This window comes from Mirounga angustirostris, unplaced genomic scaffold, assembly GCF_029215605.1.
Source record: "Mirounga angustirostris isolate CCGP_5_RB_7025 unplaced genomic scaffold, mMirAng1.0.hap1 SCAF_6, whole genome shotgun sequence".
NCBI lineage: Eukaryota > Metazoa > Chordata > Mammalia > Carnivora > Phocidae > Mirounga > Mirounga angustirostris.
Window position 1 is genome coordinate 96,881,704 of NW_026991714.1, and position 19,635 is coordinate 96,901,338.

The 19,635-nt window shown below is 36.6% G+C and overlaps 1 protein-coding gene and 1 pseudogene across 1 annotated transcript in view; one reads left to right on the forward strand and one right to left on the reverse strand.

The window, feature by feature from the left end:
- Positions 1–19,635, reverse strand: part of CTNNA3 (catenin alpha 3) — a 1,789,288-nt gene that overhangs the window by 1,000,501 nt on the left and 769,152 nt on the right. The window lies entirely within an intron of this gene.
- Positions 16,209–16,784, forward strand: LOC123846477 (large ribosomal subunit protein eL19-like; annotated as a pseudogene).

Below are 19,635 nucleotides of genomic sequence, written 5' to 3' on the forward strand. Positions count from 1 at the left end.
AGTGGAGGCTCTTTCTTATCTGTGCTGTGGCCACAGCATGTGAGCTTTGTTGGGGCACCTGATGCCAAAATTCTTCTGGATGGATCCTTCTATGAATGTACTCCTCCGCCTACCTCTGTTTTGCAAAGAAATTCCAGGGAGGACACCTGGGTGGCTTAGTCAGTTGAGAGCTTGTCTGTCTGCCTTTGGCTCAGGTCATGATCTCAGGGTCCTGGGATCGAGCCCTGCAGTCAGGCTCTCTGCTTAGTGGGGAACCTGCTCCCCTTGCTTGTGCTCTCTCTCTCTCTCAAATAAATGAAGTCTTAAAAAATAAAATAAAATAAAAAGAAATTCCAGGGAGATAAATAACAAAGGCAATGCTGCTTTTTAGATTCAAATAAAGTGACATTGATATGTTCTGAAATAGCAAATATATTAATGGTAGAATTAGCCATTTTTGAGCAATAACTCTGTCAGGCTCTGTGCTGAGTGTCTTGAAGACTATGTCATTTCATCATTTCAGTGGCTTTGCGATGGAGGTAGATGTTATAACCATTTTATGGAAACTCAACAGAGAAGGTGAGTCCCCAAAGCACACAGTCACATGGTGTAGGTTGTATAATTTAAACCCAATGCTCTCTGGCTCCAAAGCCTTGCATTCTTAACTGTGTAGTCACTTCTTAATCATGATATTAATATGTTGATATAAAGCAGAATCCAAAATCAAACATTCCCTCCCACGAACCATGAGCCTTCCTGGGTCACTAATGAAGAGAATTTAAAACTTCATTTCTATAAAAACCAAGCAAAGATTAGGAATCGCAATATTCATCCTGAGACCTCTAAGCCAGAGATCCTACACTGTCAACATGTACTAGAAATAAGAATACAAATTCCATCATAATGTTAATAGACCACTACATGAAACCAGAGCTTATGGATCACATAAAGCAAATTAGGGCTCCCTACTCAATTTCAGGTGCCCATTCTTCTCAACAAATTTTACCCATACACGACTGTTTTTAGCATTTTTCTGAGATCTTTGGGATATGCAGGAATAGATACAGCTTCTGTTTGCAAATGATCTAATAGAAGAGATAAGACAAACGCCCACAAGAAGTTAAGCAATGATGCCGTCAGCAATGCTTATGCTAGCTGAATGACACAAATAATAGATGAAATGGGAATAAAGCAGAGAGAAAGCAATTGCTTTGGGTTCCTGGACCAGAAACACTTCAGGGATAGATAGAGGTAGAAGAAATAGTGAAAATAATCATGCAGAGGTAGACCTAGCTAAGGTGTGTTTAAGAGACCATGAGTATGGGTGGAGTTGAGAATTCAAGTTGAGTGTTCATGTTGGAGAAGCATAGTGCTGAGCTTAGGAATATAACCCAGCCAAACCATAAAGTCTTAATATGACACACACTGAGGAATTTGGACTGTGTTTATAAGTAATGGAGAGCACCTGTTGAAGATACTGCAGCAGAAAACTGATATGATGAAAACAGTGTTATAAGATGACTCTGACAACAATGTTGAGAATGTACTGAAGACGCCAGACACCAGAGCCAGGAAGACTAGTTTGGAGATACCTGCAAGCAATGAAATATGAGGTGAAGCTCAGAGAAGGGAAATGAAGAGAATGAAGTGACAGTGTGGCAACATGTGCTCTGTGCTTACAGGTCCTCCTTCATCCTCCTCTTCCCGGGCACACCTTCCCCAGTGAGTTCTAAACTATGAGCTGGAAGCAGAATAGGTGTAAGCTCAGGCGGTCTCTCTCTTTTCCCTGCTGTAGAGACCGAGGAGCTACATGTTGAGATGACAGCTTCACAGAATGGTAGCAGAGGATCTCCCTAAGTCACTTCTCAAAGAAAGTGTCCTGGAGAGCCACTGAGAAGACACGAGACTTTGCATAAGTAAAACTTGTATATGTTAAGCTATTGATGTGTTAGGGTTCATTATTCAAACAGAGCCTCATCTCTTCTTACTAATACAAAGATAACTGTGTCAGAATTGATAGCTGTGCTCAGGGACTTTAAGGACCCTGGTCTTAGCAAACCTAAAAGTAGGTAGGACCCAGAATTTGCCAGTGACTTTAATAATGGCACTAAAACATTACACTTAAAGATTTTCTATATAGAGTATCCCGTCACCTGCAAATAGTGAAAGACTGACTTCTTCTTTGCGGATTTGAATGCCTTTTATTTCTTTGTGTGGTCTGATTGCTAAGGCTAGGACTTCCAGTGCTATGTTAAAGGAAAGTGGTGAGAGTGGACATTCCTGTCCTGTTCTTCACCTTAGAGGAAAATCTCTCAGTTTTTCCCCATTGAAGATGATATTAGCTGTGGGTCTTTTGTATATGTTATATTGAGGTATGTTCCTTATAACCCTACTTTGTTGAGGGTTTTTATCATGAATGGATGTTGTACTTTGTGAAATGCTTTTCCTGCCTCTATTGAAAGGATCAGATAGTTCTTATCCTTTCTTTTATTAATGTGGTGTATCACGTTGATTGATTTGTGAATATTGAACCCCCTTGCTGCCCAGGAATAAATCCCACTTTATCATGGTGAATGTTTTTTTCTTTTTTTAAAGATTTTATTTATTTATTTGACAATGAGAGAGAGCACAAGCAGGGGGAGTGGCAGGCAGAGGGAGAGGGAGAAGCAGGCTTCCTGCTGAGCAGGGAGACCGATGTGGGAATCAATCCCGGGACCCCAGGATCATGAACTTAGCCAAAGGCAGTTGCTTAACCAACTGAGCCACCCAGGCGCCATGAATGATTTTTTAATGTACTCTTGGATTTGATTTGCTAGAATTTTGTTGAGAATTTTTTCATCTATGTTTATCAGGGATATTGGCCTGTAGTTCTCTTTTTTTAGTGGAGTCTTTAACTGGTTTTGGTATCTGGGTAATGTTGCCTTCATAGGATGAATTTGGAAGCTTTCCTTCCTTTTCTGCTTTTTTGAATAGTTTGAGAAGAATAGATATTAATTCTTCTTTAAATGTCAGTAGAATTCCCCTATGAAGCCACGTGGCCCTGGACTTTTGTTTGTTGGGAGATTTTTGATTACTGACTCAATTCTTAGCTGGTTATCAGTCTGTTTAAGTTTTCAATTTCCTCCTGTTTCAGTTTTGGTAGTTTATATGTTTCTAGGAATTTATCCATTTCTTCCAGGTTGTCCAATTTGTTGACATACAGTTTTTCATAATATTCTCTTACAATTGTATTTCTGTTGGTTGTCATTTCTCCTCTCTCATTTGTGAGTTTATTTGAGTCCCTTTTCTTTTCTTTTTGATAAGTCTGACTAGGGGTTTATCAATTTTATTAATTTTTCCAAAGAACCAGCTCCTAGTTTCATGATGTGTCCCCTTGTTTTTTTAGTTTCTATATCATGTATTTCTGCTCTAATCTTTATTATTTCCCTTCTTCTGCTGGCTTTAGGCTTCATTTGTTGTTCTTTTTCTACCCCCTTTAGGTGTAAGGATAGGTTATATATTTGAGATCTTTCTTGTTTTTTGAGGTAAGCCTGTATTGCTATATGCTTCCTTTTTATGGCGCTTTTGCTGTATCCCAAAGGCTTTGGACCATTGTGTTTTCATTTTCATTTTTTTCCATGTATTCAATGAAACCACTAGTCAGATCATTATAATTACCCTGTTCCTACACTCATGAATATTTTTACTCTTGGAGTCTCTAAAAGGAAGCAAACAGGGTGAAAATGACCCAAGAGAGAGTTTACACTAACTCAGTTCCAATTTACTCAAGATCATATGCTGGTGTCCACACATGCAGCCAAGTAATCTGAGTTGCATGGTCTTCCAATGTAGGGAATGCAGAGTATTGGCATACAAAATCTAAAAGTAATTATATACATTTTTTTTTCCAGAAGGAAGACACTTGCAAGGCCCCTAGCAGGATTAAAAGAACAATCTGTGATAATGAGATAGAATAAAGCTAAATAACCCACATGGAAACTAAAGCCATGATCTTGGATGTATTAGGACTGAGCTTTAACCAGTAGAACTAATTATGAGAACAATAACCAGCTAAGGTATGATTAAAAACTTTCATCTGAAAACTACATCTTGAACTGTATCTTTATTTTAGACAAGACCTGGCCTGAAATACTTCTGAAAGCCCTGACAAATGACCTTCTTAGAGTTGTGGACAAGTGCCAAATGCCCATACTGATTCTATGCTACATTAGGTCACTGGCATTTTCCAACAGGACACCTACAGATTCTCTATGTAGGACACGGATATGAATATGCCCTATACATATCAAAATATTTAACAGCAACATGCCACTTGATGGCATTTTAAATTGGCTTCTTAGGGGTCTTTTGTGGGGAATAACCAAGGGGTGGAGACGTCATTACACTAATCCTGACGAGCCAAACCCAAAATGTACCTCATGTGGTCATGGAAACTATTTGTTTTAATTCAAAATTAATTAAGTTTGAGTTAGAGCAGAAAGGGAGTAGTCTCATAGCTTTAACTGCAGCATTCAATACAACAAAAAGACTGGCATCCCAGTGCTTTGGCCTTGAATTTCTGCCATCAAAACCATTAGTCAATTCAGAGACAGAGCTTGAACACTTGACTGCCTACACTCAGCTCCATCTGTTATGTGCACTATTGTTAATATGTAGTCCAGAGTGCCAATGACACCGTTCATCAATGGTTCTTATGAAGCATGCAGGATGCCCATCTACTTCCACCAAAGCAACATGGTGTCATCTTTCCTGCTGGAAGAATAATCATCTAAAAGCAACAACATGAATTTATACTTGCTTATTCCTTTCTTATTTTAAAAAGTAGAATATATGACCTTAGCACAAGGGACTTGGGGGTTTGGGCAAAGCAAGAATAATAAAATCAGGAAGCACAGAACAAATGGGTCAAATGTATCCTGAGAAAAATAAAACTATTTATCAAGAGAAAAAACAAAAATGAAAGATCAAAAGCATAGAAAGATAAGATCCAAAGCACAGAACAAATGGGTCAAATGTATACTGAGAAAAATAAAACTATTTATCAAGAGAAAAAACAAAAATGAAAGATCAAAAGCATAGAAAGATAAGATCCAAATAAGTGTTTTTAGACTATTTTAATTATAATCTAATTGATTTAGACCACTGGGTCTAATGATTGATGTAAGAGATAAAATTATCAACCTAAACCAGTGTAATATCTTAGCACATTAGAAATACCTGGGGACCTTTTAAAAATCACAAATGTGTAGGTACAATGAAGCCTCCAGAACAATTAAATCAAAATCTCTGGGATGGGGACTAGGCATCAGGATTTTTTAAAGTGCTCCTGGGGATTCCAGTGAACAGCCCTACATGGGAACTATTGACTTAAACAAAAGAAGGTATCAGTTTGTTTCTATTACAACTGATTCACTATGCTGCAAAAAGGGAATAAGAATCCCTAAATTTATATATGAGGAAAGATGATTTAAAAAAGGTTGAAAAGTCTGCCTAAGACCACATAGCTCATAGGTAGTAGAGCAGCGGCTCATAGCCAGGACCTTACACTGACTGACATTTTGACTGAAAAGACACTAAAGCCTCTGGGCTGGATCACCTAGGGACCAGCTGAGTGGGGGATGGAGCCTTTGAGCTGAGGAGAGCTCTGATAATAAATGTTGCTTCATACCCATTTGCACAGTAATTTCCACCATTTAGAAATTTCTTTGAGTTAGGTCAATGTCATTAAAATACAGGGTTCCCAAATACAATGCAATGGCTACCATAATAATTAGTGTTGTTGTTATTATAGCTACCAATTGTGAACCTGTTACATGAAAAACTCTGTTTTAGTTGCTTTACATGCATGACTTCAACTCTATTACATCTTGAAGGGTAGATATCAAAATCCCCATTTAACAGTTGATGAAAGTAAGTTTTATAAAGGTTAAATGACTTTCCCAAAGTCATATAATCAATAAATGGCAGAGCCACAATATGAACTGGCTGAATGCTTTTTTAATCTTTATACTATGTTACCCAAAGAAACTAAATATTTTAACACAATTACTCTCAATTATTAGTAATTTCATCTTGAACTAATAAAGCCATTAGACACGAGACAGGTGAAGACATAGATGGGTTGTCGTTAAGCGACAGCCTTCAGCTCAGGTCATGATCCCAGAGTTCTGGGATGGAGCCCTGTATCCGGCTCCCTGCTCGGTGGGAGGCCTGCTTCCCCTCTCCCACTCCCCCTGCTTGTGTTCCCTCTCTTTGCTGTGTCTCTCTCTGTCAAATAAATAAAAATTTTAAAAAAATAAAAAAAAAAATAAGCTCACCAATTATTTGATACTCCTCCCTTCAAGACAGCTTGATTTTCCTTTCTTTGACAGTGAGCTGGATTTAGTGACTTTCTTCCAATGAATAGAATATGGAAGAAGTGATGGTGTATGAATTCCAAGATTCAGGGATAAAAGGCATCACTCACTCTGGGAAAAGCCAGCTGCCCTATCAAAAGGCCTCCTGCCAAGAGCCTTGTGAGTGAGCCATGTTGGAAGCAGATATCTGAGCCCCAGTCAAGCTTTCACATGACTGTAGCCTCCATCAACAGCTTGACTGCAACCTCCTGAGAGATCCTGAGCCAGAAACACCCAGCTAAGCTACTCCCCAACTCCTGACCCACAGAAACTGAGATAATAAATGCGTATTATTTTAAGCCACTAGGTTTTACAGCTGCTATACAGCAATGGATAACTCATATAGGGAAAAAAAAAAAAAAAAAAAGGAAGACAAATAGTAAAAGTTCCAGATTGTAGGGCTCAATGATGCATAAGAGTAAATAATCTTAAGCACCCAGAAATACCAGGAGGGCACTGGGTAACTGCATAAGAACATGGGAAAGGGTTACGGTAAAGAAAAGGCGGGGGGTGTGTGTCATAAAGTGTTTATAATAACTCTTTTTTGAAGGAAAGAAAAAAAATACCAGTTTGAGAATGAATTCATTTTCCCAGGTTATTACAGAGTTTGACAGCACTCCATATGACGTACTAAAAGGCACCCAAGCACCTAAAGCAATAATGCCTCATGCAAAGTCAAGTAGAGTCCTTTTGCTATTTTACATAGTTTAATAAGACAGGTCATAATGCTGTGATGTTATTAATGTGGACTGCATTATTCTAAGGCTAATAATTACATATAATATCCCTTTACCTATTTATCTTAAGGCAAAATGTTATTTACATTTTTACATCTTGATAAGCAACTGTATCTACTATAAAGAGATACAGATATTTGAAGTTCCATTTTTCAATTTTCCTTGTTCAGGTTTTCAGGATGCCCTGATTGTATACTCAAGCCCCCTCTGAATTCCATATACTATGTCCTAGAGAGTTGTTAGGGAAACACTGGGAGATAATAGGATATACTGATTTTGTTCTTGCCAGTAAATCACCTCCCCAGGTAATTGTTCTTATAATAAAAATGCCAACTGGGTGGCAAGTCTCTGCACCAAGAAAAAGTTGTATTTTAGCCCTCTTGTGCATTCAGTACAAATTTTAAAATCAAAAGAAAGAGGAAAAATAAAACTGCAGAATAAAGGATAGAAGAAGGAGAAAAAGGAAATAACTTGGGAAGATTCTTTGTCATGCATCTCTGGTGTCACAGCTGATGCTATAAAGGACAGACACCCTGTGTTTCCTTAAGAAAATAAATTGATCACACCAGTGACTGATAACCCAATCCTTGTTTGCCCAACTGGATAATATGACTTTCTTCACTTGATGATCATTTGTAACATCCCCATTCAAAAATATATAGAAAGGTCTATGGCAAGACTTCCCAAAGGTTAAAAACAGAAAGAAGGTTCCCTTCTTTTCCTTACTGCCCCTATACCCTCAGCCTCTACTCCTGTTTGCCATGAATCAAAGAAGAGAAAGAAAAGGGACAGAAGTGGGTTAAAAAGTAGGATTGTAAAGGAGAGGGGGCTAGAAATGAGTAAAAAAAAAAAAAAAATTTAAGCGACAAGTTTTGGAGAATATTCTGTAATAGTTTTTTCATCTCCCTGTAGCTGGGCTCCTTAACCTCCATTTATAAACTCAATAATCTCACTATGACAAATCCTGTTGTGATCTCCTCAAGGATGGACTCATGGAAGAAGCTCTGGCTCAATGATCTGTGACTGAACATCAAATCAACCATATTGTTTTTTGGTTCTGCAGTCAGGTATTTCACCCCATCCCCAAGTTCAGCTGCCATCTTGGTCACACTCCTGACACCTGGACCCATCTGTTGAATTCTGTGTTAGGCCCTCAGAAGCAAGGTACTGCCTCACTCTGCCTATATTGCCATCTCCAGGGACCATCAGTGTCTTCCTCATCACCCCCTGCTCACGGATTCTCCATCAACACCTTAAATACCACTCTCAGAACCACCTGATTCACTTTTCTTCTGCCAACACCCTTAACAATCAACAGCCTTAACAAGTGCAAGCAGTCAGTAGCTAGATTTTACAGAGAGGCTAGGATTCATTGTAATGTCTCATCCTCTTCCACATTTGCAACCCCTTCCCTTAATTCCAAATCATATCCTACTTTAGACTGCTCATTCCACTGTTACATATCAGGTCATATCTTGAGATACAACATTTTCCCTAGCTAATGTGAAGAAATGAAATTAAGTGCAAGGCTTCCCTTTACCAGAATATAAAGAGGGGAAAGCTTTCCTTCTTCAATCCATCAAACTTCAAATCCTGAAGCAGACTTGTTTATCTTTTAAAAAAAAACTATAGTGTTTTAAAAGAGAGACTTTGATTAATTGATTCACCAGTCCCAAAAAATGTTAAGTTGAAAACAGCAATGACATTTCTAAGGACTGTATTGCATTTTCTAATACCAGGTGATGGATATCTATGGTGTTTCATCAGACTAGGAGGGCTGTCACACCACTGACTATTCTATACGCTTCACTGGCTTGCTAGTTAACAATTATGCAATATATATTTGCTCATTCTCCATGCAAAAAGATCAAGATTGACACTTAAGAGCTCATCTTTAGGTGGGAAAGAAATCCTTGGAGAGTCAGGAGAATATAATATAAAACAAACTTCTGTCTGAAAAATAACTGGTGTTTTTATCCTCTCTCATAAGCAATGCCTTCTTTCTTTGTGTGATTCTGTTTCAAAATCAGTAGCCTACCAACCCCTCAGCTAAAACAAAAGAGCTAGCATTAGAGAAGAAGGCAAATGCAGTTTCATGATTACTTTTGATAAACCCTCATATACTTTTTTTCTTACCCCAATTTTTCTGCACATTGACTGCAGAAAAAAAAAAAAATTAACATGCCCAAAAGTTGTCCTCTTCCAATACAACAGGGACCTGGGCTAACAGTCCAAACATGCAGGTTTGAGAAATTGTATTACCATCATACTTGTCAGACTCAATATCTTGTCTACGGCTTCTGTTCTCCCCAAATTCTCATAGCTTCAATTCACCAAATTCCTATTTACGAGTTCAGTTGGATCTACCTTCAGAACCAACTTTGACTAAGTCTATTACCATGCAAAGAGTCAGAAGAAGAAATCCAAGGAGCAAGGCCCAGGAAATTCAATGTATCTGAGGTAGGGAAGTGCTTCACAGGTTTGAGAACAGAAAGGAAGCCACTGTGGCTGGAGATGGTGATCAAGGTAATATGAGATGTGTGATAAGCAGAATCATGGCCCTCTAAAAATTCTTACATCCTCGGGGCGCCTGGGTGGCTCAGTTGGATAAGCTGAAGCTCAGGTCATGATCCTGGAGTCCCGGGATCAAGTCCCATATCGGGCTCCCTGCTCAGCAGGGAGTCTGCTTCTCTCTCTGACCCTCCTCCCTCTGATGCTCTCTGTCTCTCATTCTCTCTCTCACAAATAAATAAAATCTTAAAATATATGTATATAAATAAAAATTAAAAAAATAAAAATTCTTACATCCTCTGGAATCTGTGAACCCATGGAAAAGGGTATTTTGCAGATGTCATTAAAGTTACAGATCTTGAGATGGGAAAATTATCCTGGGTTAGACAGGTGGTGCTAATTTGATCACTTAAGTCCTTAAAAGTGGTTCCAGGTTGGCAGCCTGAAAAGGGTAGATCCCTTGTTGCTGGTTCTGCGGTGTAGAGGTCCATGTGCCAAAACTAGAAAGAGGCACCAAGAAACTAAGGGTGGCCCCTGGGTGACAGCCAGCAAGAAAATAGAGACATTTAGTCCTACAACCCTGTGGACTTGAATTGTACACCCTTAAGCAACAGAAAAATCCTTCTCTGGAACCTCAAAATGAACACAGTCTTCTTGACACCTTGATCTTAATCCAGTGAGACCCATGTTGGACTTCTGACTTACAAGAAGCCTAAGTTAATAAACTTGTGTTGTTTTAAGCACTGTGTTTTAAGTATATGTAGCTTGTAGTAATTTGTTATAGCAACAATATATACCAAATACAAGATGAGGTAACTATGCATGTATCAAATCATGCAAACCATCCGGCCATCACAGAGTCTGATTTTCAAAAACAACAGGGAGTCAATGATGAATTTTAAGAAGGGAACGACTTTGTTAAAAGGTTACTGTGGAAAAGATGCCATGCTCCACATCATATGTCATCAGGAAAATGCAAATTAGAACAACAATGAGATACCACTACACACCTATTAGCATGATCAAAATCCAGAACACTGACAACACCAAACTCTGGTGAGGATGTGGAGCAACAGGAATGCTCATTCATCGCTAGAGGGAATGAAAAATGGTATAGACTTTGGAAAACTTTATCAGTTTCTTACAAAATTAAACATACTCTTTCCATATGATACAATCCAGAAATCTCACTCCTTACCTAAAGGCACTGAAAACTTATCTCCATGCAAAAACTTGCACGTGGATTTTATAATCATTTTATTCATAATTGCCAAAACTCAGAAGCAACCAGGATGTTCTTCAGTAGGTAAATGGATAAACTGTGGTGCATACAGACAATGGAATATGACTTTTTTGAAGTAATCTCTACACCCAATGTGGGGCTTGAGTTCATGACCCTGAGATCAAGAATCACATGTTCTACTGACTGAGCCAACCAGGCACCCCAGACAATGGAATATTATTGAGTGCTAAAATGAAATGAGCTATCAGGCCATGGACAGACGGGAGGAACCTTGAATGTGTATTTTCTGGGATACCACAAATCAAGTGATCACAAGGCGCCAAAAGTCCAGATAAGGGAAAAAGCATTAGACTGGATATTCAGAGGCCTGAGTTTTGGTACCGGTTATGCCATTGCCCAACATGTAACCGAGCACACATCACTTTACCTCTCTGCCTTATGTTGATTCGTGGCTTTGTACATTGTATAATAATCACTAAATTAAAATATCAAAACCTAAATGTTAAAATTAGTAAAACTGCAAGATACTTATTTTAATAACAAAAATAATTGCAGCTCCTTTACATCTTGTATTTAAAAGATGAGAATGCCTATTTAAGGAAAGGAGAAAAAAAGTCTTAAGTACAATGGCAACTAAAATGGCAACTCAAACAAGATAAAACTGTTTCTGAGGCACTGATCTTTTAATTACAGAAAATGTCAAAATGCAATGTGTTCTCTTAGCTTTATTATTTTGAATCTGTTTCTTGTTTCTCAACAAACTGAAGAAATAAACAGTGATTTTTAAAATTAATTATGTAGTGCAATTTTCCTCCAGGAAAACCAATATAGCTTAATTTTCATTAACTATATTGTAAATTGCATTACTCTTTTGGAAAACATTCAAGGGTGCTTTTATTTATAAACTGAGAGATGAGAACTGTGATGCATTTATATGGTGCATGGACACTTTCAAAGGGGGCTTCTTATTAAGTAGAATTCAACAATGATATTTTTAAATATCATTATAATTTTTAAATTATAAATTTGTATTTATTATAAATATAAATAAAATTATAAAAAATTATATTTTTTTAATTAAAAAATAAGCCAGAAATAGTGGCACCCTGGGTTAAACTGCAGCATTCAGGATGTTAATTAGCTAACAATGACTATATGTATAATGAAGATATTAAGCTTTCTCTAAGAACATTGCAACTTGAAATTCAAATAACTAATGTTATGGGATAATTGGGAAATATGATTAACTGATTTAAACACCACTGAAAATGCAGCAAAATTCTCTTTCAAGAGGCAGAACAAATATATTCTATAGACAAACGCCAAAATCAGAATTAGCACGTAGTCAAGAAAGGAGGTGACTAAGAGTACATGGGTAACCATTTTGAATAAATCACTTTAAAACTAGTCACAGTGTGAATGAGGATAATTATATGGCTCTCAACTCTGCTCATGGATTTTCTTTCTCTCTCTCAATTGCAAGTCCCCTCAACTGTCATGTTTAGTTGTCTCTTTGAGATGTTACTATACATGGTAACAGATGAATCTGTGCTTCTGTGATTTTTATAAATGATCTTAGCTCACACAGCAAAGCCATTAAGCTTAGGTTAGGAAAGGCCTGACCCTTGGGGTGCTTGTGTGCAGTTTTCTATCATAGAAAAGCTTCATAAAGCTTTATAGGAAGATTTGAAAAGACATCAGAAAATAATTTGAAATTCAGAAGTATCCAAGATGCCCTGTACCTTTTCATTGCTTGCACTGGTTGCATGCCTACACAGGAGAGCAAGTAAACTATTTAACAAGTGGTTCCCAATGAGAAGGTATATTTTAGTAGGAATAGCTACTCTATTGTGGGCCCGCTGGGTTCTTTTAGACTGTTGCAAATAATTGCATGTAACCACCCTAACAACCAGGAGATCATTAATAAAAGGTATTTAATGAAATGATTCTGAAGCATAATTTAATGTGCAAACTTTTTAGAGGCGATGGCCAAGAGAATATTGCAGGCAGCAAAATTTTAAAGTAGAAAACCAAGTGAACAGAATTGGAATCAAGCACTGTAGAGAAATAAAAATCATAATTAATATGCCTAACAGGAATTCATACTGGTAACTGCAAGATAGCTACAGAGACTTGTACTTACTAGCTGCTAATAAATGGGGTGATGATAAAGGCAAAGAAGGCAAGACCTCTGGGATAAGATTAGAGGATTACATTTACTCCATCCAAGAAAACAATGGAAAGAAATCTAATACACTAGAATTTAATACAAGATCAATCATTTTAGTACTGAATGAAATACTCTACAATTATTTTTCTGTAAGACTATATACTAAGTTCTTCTGATTTGTTACAGGTATTGTCTAAAGAATCATAGCCAATCAAAACTAAGTCCAAAGGGACCCTCTGGCAGAGGCAGAAAGAAAAAATTGGTAGGTTTCCTGCAGTAGGGATGCTATCTTTCATTTGTAAAGAACTCATGACTCAGATACCAGAAACTATATTCTATCTACTTTATCACTCTAAATTATTGAGATTATCCAGAACCCTGATTTCCTGTGTTTAAGTTATTCTTTCCTATGTCTTCTTTTATGAGTGTTTATTCTATTCTACAAGTTTCACTTCCTTCACCTTTCCCCTCAAAAACAGATAAATATTACACAATGTCTAACTTCAGTTAAGCTTATTTCTACATAGATGAGATTCTTAAAAAGTTATTAAAAAGATACAAGAAGGGGCACCTGGGTGGCTCAGTCCATTAAGCATACGATTCCTGGTTTCGGCTCAGGTCATGAACTTGGGGTCTTGAGATTGAGCCCCGCATAGGGCTCTGCACTCAGCAGGGAGTCTGCTTTTCTCCCTATGCCCCTCCCCAGCCCTCGTGAGTGAAGAGCATGAGCATGCTCTCTCTCTCTCTCAAATAAATCTAAAAAAACAGACACAAGAAAAAACATAAAACAACAGCAACTTAATACAGTATAAACAAAAGATTTTTATAACTAGAAAGTTAAAAAACTAAGTAGATAATAAAAATAAAACATTAAGTGTAGGCTCCTACTTAGATAGTAACTGAAAAACTAGTTACTTTTATCTCCATATTTGTGTAGATTCATATTTTAATTAAGACATTCAAAATTATTTTTCTGATCATATTTTTCAGTTTATTTACATTTCAGATTTTAACGCAGATTTTTTTAAAGCACAATAATCTCAACAAAGAAAGGAAAGGCATAAGATTCAGCAGTTTCTGCTTTTTATATATAACTGAAGCCAATTAACTGTGGCATTGAATTTTTAAAATCTTGTTTCCCTTGAAGCGGGTATTTTCAAATATTACATGTATATACAGTAGACTTTTCATTTGCAAGAAGATTAGAAAAATGATCAGTTCCTTGGTAAATACCAAAAAAGAAGAAGAAGAAGAAGAAGAAGAAGAAGAAGAAGAAGAAGAAGAAGAAGAAGAAGAAGAAATTCACAATAAAATTAGAAGTAGTCCAATGAACAGCCATATATCAATGGAACTACACCATCTGTGAGAACTGTAGAGGGAAAAGTGAAAGGAAAAAGTAAGTGAGGATGACCTGTTTAGAAGTAGCTATGCTAACGCACAGTCAGAACTAGACCCAGCCTTTTTCAGGCTTAGAAGTGTTTAGAATTAAATATGATGTCTTCAGAGTGACCACTGGTTACTTTGGATCTCAAAGGCCCCAGAACTCTGCTTCAACTCTCACACTTTATTGTGTGAGACAGCAGACAAGAGTTGCAGCTCCTACTTATTATCAACCCCCTGTATCTCCTGCCTCTTCCAAGACTTCAGATACCTCATCTGTCAAGCATTGGATATCAACAAATCTTCAACCACGTCCTTAAAGAATATTCAAAAATTTTGTGAAGTAGATCAAAACGTATTGTCACTAAAATCAAATAAGATTTGTTCATTAGGTGGGGAAAATGTTAATGACTAAAAATTTCTTAATATAAAGTGTTCTTCTACATGTTTTCTTCAAATGCATTATCTCCTTCTGTTTCTTTCTTTCTTTTTCTATGTTCCGGGAGAGGTGGTAAGAGTCATTAACAGCATCCACCCTGGAGTCAGAATGCCTAGGTGTAAATCCAGCCCTGCCCATTCACTATCTACAAACCCTGGTAAAGTCATTTAATCTCGTTATGCCTTCTTTTCCTCGATAAGAAATGGAGATAGCACAATTTCTTTCTTAGAAGGAAGTTATGAGGACTAAGAGAGGCAATACATATAAAGCACTAGAACAGCACCTGCTAAGCACTGTCACAATAACATAGAGCCCCAATAAGCTTAGCACAAGATACTTCTTTTAAAAAACCAAATGTAAATATTGCATGTTGCTCCCCAAAATGCCATGACTTTTAGGGGCTTTGTAAAAAGAATGAGGAATATTACTAAATACTGTTAGGATATATTGTTTCAGTAAAAAGAAACAAGGTGTTTAAGCATTTATACTATGCTGCCTTTTATCAAAGAAAGGAGAAACAGGAATACACATATAGACGTATACCTATACATATTTTAAAAAGAAAGGAAAGTTAAACCAAAAACTAATAAAAATGGTGACATCCAGGAATGAGGGACAAGGTAGAGAAGCTAGAGTTTTCCAAATGTGCTTTACTTGGAGGTTTTGACTTTGAAACTATAATAATGTTTTAAATAATCATTAAAGTTAATTCAAACTAAAAAGAATCCATAAAAATGAAAAGCAAAATAAAACAAGGGACTATATGTATGAATTGATATCTTAACCATGCACGAATTATTTTTAAGTAGCATAAACTAAGAACTTTAAGGAAACTTAAATTGTTTTTACTAATCACATTGTAAAAAATATGACCATTATTCTGAAGTTATTCTTAAATTATAGTATATACAGTCATATGGAACAAAGATTTTTAGTTTAAGAGAAAAGAGCTAAACATATTAAATGAAAAGTTACAGACAAAACCCCATAAACTGAAATTTGAATTGGAAATATGGAACACTTGGAAATATCAATATAAATACATAAAGTATTCCTCTTTTAAAATCTTTCTACAGAAAAGGCCTAGGAACAGTGATCAATTAAGTGGCAATGCAATGAGCTTCACCAGTGGCCAAATTGTGGACTATGAATACCGTTTCCCACAAAAGGTACAAGATGCCTTAGAGAAATGGCTATTTCCTGGTTTGGACAGAAAACATAAAAGAAGATCCTGGGACTGCTTGTCCTACCAAAAAGTGAGGATGCATCAATGCCTACAGGGATCATTTCAAGAGGACTTGGGAACAAAATTTAAGAGATGCTTGTCTTTCGCTTTGCCGCTGTGACTGCAGCCATGAGTATGCTCAGACTTCAGAAGAGGCTTGCCTCCAGTGTCCTCTTCTGTGACAAAAAGAACAGCTGGTTGGACCCCAATGAGACCAGTGAAATCACCAATGCCAACTCCCATCAGCATGTCCAGAAACTGATCAAAGATGGGCTGAGCATCCGGAAGCTTGTGACTTCCCATTCCCGGGCTTGGTACCAGAAAAACACTATGGCTCACCAGAAGGGCAGGCATATGGGCATTGGTAAGAGAAAAGGTACTGCCAATGCTCGAAAGCCTGAGAAGGTCACCTGGATGAGAAGGATGAGAGTTCTGTACCTGCTGCTCAGAAGATACTTATATCTAAGAAGATTGACCACCACACGTATCACAGCCTGTACCTGAAAGTGAAGGGTAATGTGTTCAAAAACAAGCGGATTCTCCTGGAACATATCCACAAGCTGAAGGCAGACAAGGCTTGCAAGAAAAGCTTCTGGCTGACCAGGCTGAGGCCCGCAGAGCTAAGACCAAGCACTGTGAAGAGCAGCGCCAGGCCAAGAAGGAAGAAATCATCAAGATTCCAAGGAGGAAGAGACCAAGAAATAAAATTCCCTCTCTTTTGTCTATACAGAGTGGCTTCAGCAATTACACAGATCAGTTATTCAATAAAACAAACCTTTATCTGCCTCCAAAAAAAAAAAAATGAAGAGATTTCTATTGGCAAAGATGAGATAAATTCAAGATCATAAAGAACAATAACTGCATTGGATGGAAAAATATCTAATATGAGAAGATCCATGAGGTTATAATGATACACAAAAACAACTCAATAATCATCTCTAGAGAATTTTAGAGAACTGACATATTATTCTGAAAAATGATAATTAAAGTGGGAGAAATCAGGCATTTTTTTTCTGCCTTTCCTGTATATGCCTCAACATAAACACGTGATATAGAAATGTTATTCTTTATAGACAAATCCCAGCCAATAAATGAAAAAGTAATGATAGAATTAGAATCTTACTGTTTTGCAATACCTATTGAACAAATAGATTTATACTATAATCATCAGTAACAGATTAATAGGTGAAAAATTGATAAAGAACAAAATTTATAATGGATGAATCAGGCCAATCACATATAGACCTATAGATCAATCTTAACACCATAATAAACAGATATTAGGCACTGTGGGTTCCTTAGTGTGATGCAATGGAAGGAACACAACATCCCAAATTAAGTATTCTTGCCAAAACATCAAATTGGGATCTGATTAAATCTCTATGTCTAGATATGTAGCTTATAGAAAATAGGGATCAAAGGAAATTTTTAAATGATATTATGAAGATGCACGCAGCAAATTACAGAATGTGAGAAATTCTACAAGACAAATAACCCAGTTTCTTTAACAAATAAAGTACAAGGGAAAAATGGAGGGGAGAGTTTATAGTTTAAAGGAAATTTTAGATGTATACTAATGAAATGCAAAGTGAGGATCTAGTCTCTATCCTGATTCAAAAAAAAAATCCAACTATATATACATGTTGTGGCATGCATATTGAATTTGATGTTGATTGGTATTTGATTCAAAGTCATCAAATTTTTGCTAACTTTCTAAAACAGGATAATAATATCACAGCAATACTTTTTTGCAATACTTTTTTTTTTAGTGTTTATCTTTTAGGGTTACATATGAGTGAATTATATGATGTCTGGGATTTGCTTCAAAATGAGGGTGAAGTGATAAGTGGAGGTATAAATAAGTTAAGATTGGCCATGTGCTAATAATTTTTGACACTGACACTGAGTGACAGTTACAGGAAAGTTCATTATTCTCTCTACTTTTGTATGTGTTTGGAAATTTACACAATAGAATGCTTTAAAATGAAAACTATTTTTAAGCACAGAATTAAACACAAAAATTCCTGTTGAGTTTTTTTTTATTATGTTGCATTGAATTTATACACAGATTAACTTAGCCCATTGAGTCTTCCAATACAGAAACCTCTACATTCTGTTCCTCAGTAGCATTTTTATTATTATCATTACTGCTTTTGTTTCTACTTTCTTGGTATAGGTTGTAGACACTGCTTAAGCTTAGTCAGAAGTTTTTCATAATTTACAAGACTTTTTCTGTTTAACCAGTTTATAAGTGGATTTTTTTGTTTTACTAACAATAATCAGTTTGAAAACAAATAGGAAGTAATTGCTTTTGTGTATGTAAGTTTTTAATTTTCCTAGTTACTCTACTGTCTTTCTGGTCCCAATAACTTTTCAATCTAATATCTAATATTCTAATATCTAATTTTTAACCAAATCTAATATAATTTCTTAGATATTTCAGATGGAAAATCCACAATATACAAATAAAGGATAATTTTTCTCATCTCTTTAAAAATAGTTGCTATGGACTGAATTGAAAGCACTGTTACCCTTTCACTTGTTTCCTGAAATCCATATTTTGAGAGGTTTTCTATCTTAAACAGAAACCTGTATTATGCTCCTGCCCAACTTGAAATGCTCAAGAATTCATATTAGGAACTGTGAGATTAATATATCTGATGAATTCGCACCATGACTTAAATTTTCAACTCATCCTATCATCAATTATAGTTCAGAGAACACCATCAAAATCTAATAATTAAGAATATCTATTGGGATGCCTGGGTGGCTCAGTCAGTTAAGCGTCTGCCTTCAGCTCAGGTCATGATCCCAGGGTCCTGGAATCTAGCCCCATGTCGGGCTCCCTGTTCAGAGGGGAGCCTGCTTCTCCCTCTGCCCCTCTCCCTCTCTCTTTTTCTCTCTCTCTGACAAATAAATAAATAAAAACCTTAAAAAAAGAAAAGAATATCTATCCCCAACAAATATCAAAATACGTTTGCCACTACCACTGGAAGATTAGTTAAGAGAAGGCTTCTTTGATTCTTATTTTCAGGCTGACGAAATAAGACGATTACATTAATAAGAACCCAAATTGTTCTTTGTCATAAAGTAGACATGGAGAAGGTTATCAGAGAAACTGACTAAAAATTTTAAAGCCAAACTCAAAACATCAACATGAGTTTTTTTGTTTTTTGTTTTTTTGTTTTTCCTTAGGGGATGTATTTTGTGGAGAAGTTACATTATTATTCCAGAAGACATTATCTTGGCTTCAGTACACATAACACATCTGGGAATTGTCTGCTTGAAAGCCTTGGCTAGAAGCTCTATCTGATGGCCTCAAATTGATTGTGTTATTGAAAAGTCTGAAGGAAGTTAGTGCACGTCACATGGCAGGCAGCTTGGCATAAACTGCCTAAGACACCAAATTTTCCCATGGGAAAAGATCAAAAAAAGTTGGATCAGGATTCCATATTGATTTTGCTTTATGAGATAAAAACTTTTCCCTTTAGTATACTGCTTCTCACAATGGCTTTAAGTGCTTTTGCTTCGACCTCAAGCCTCTACAGTGACAACG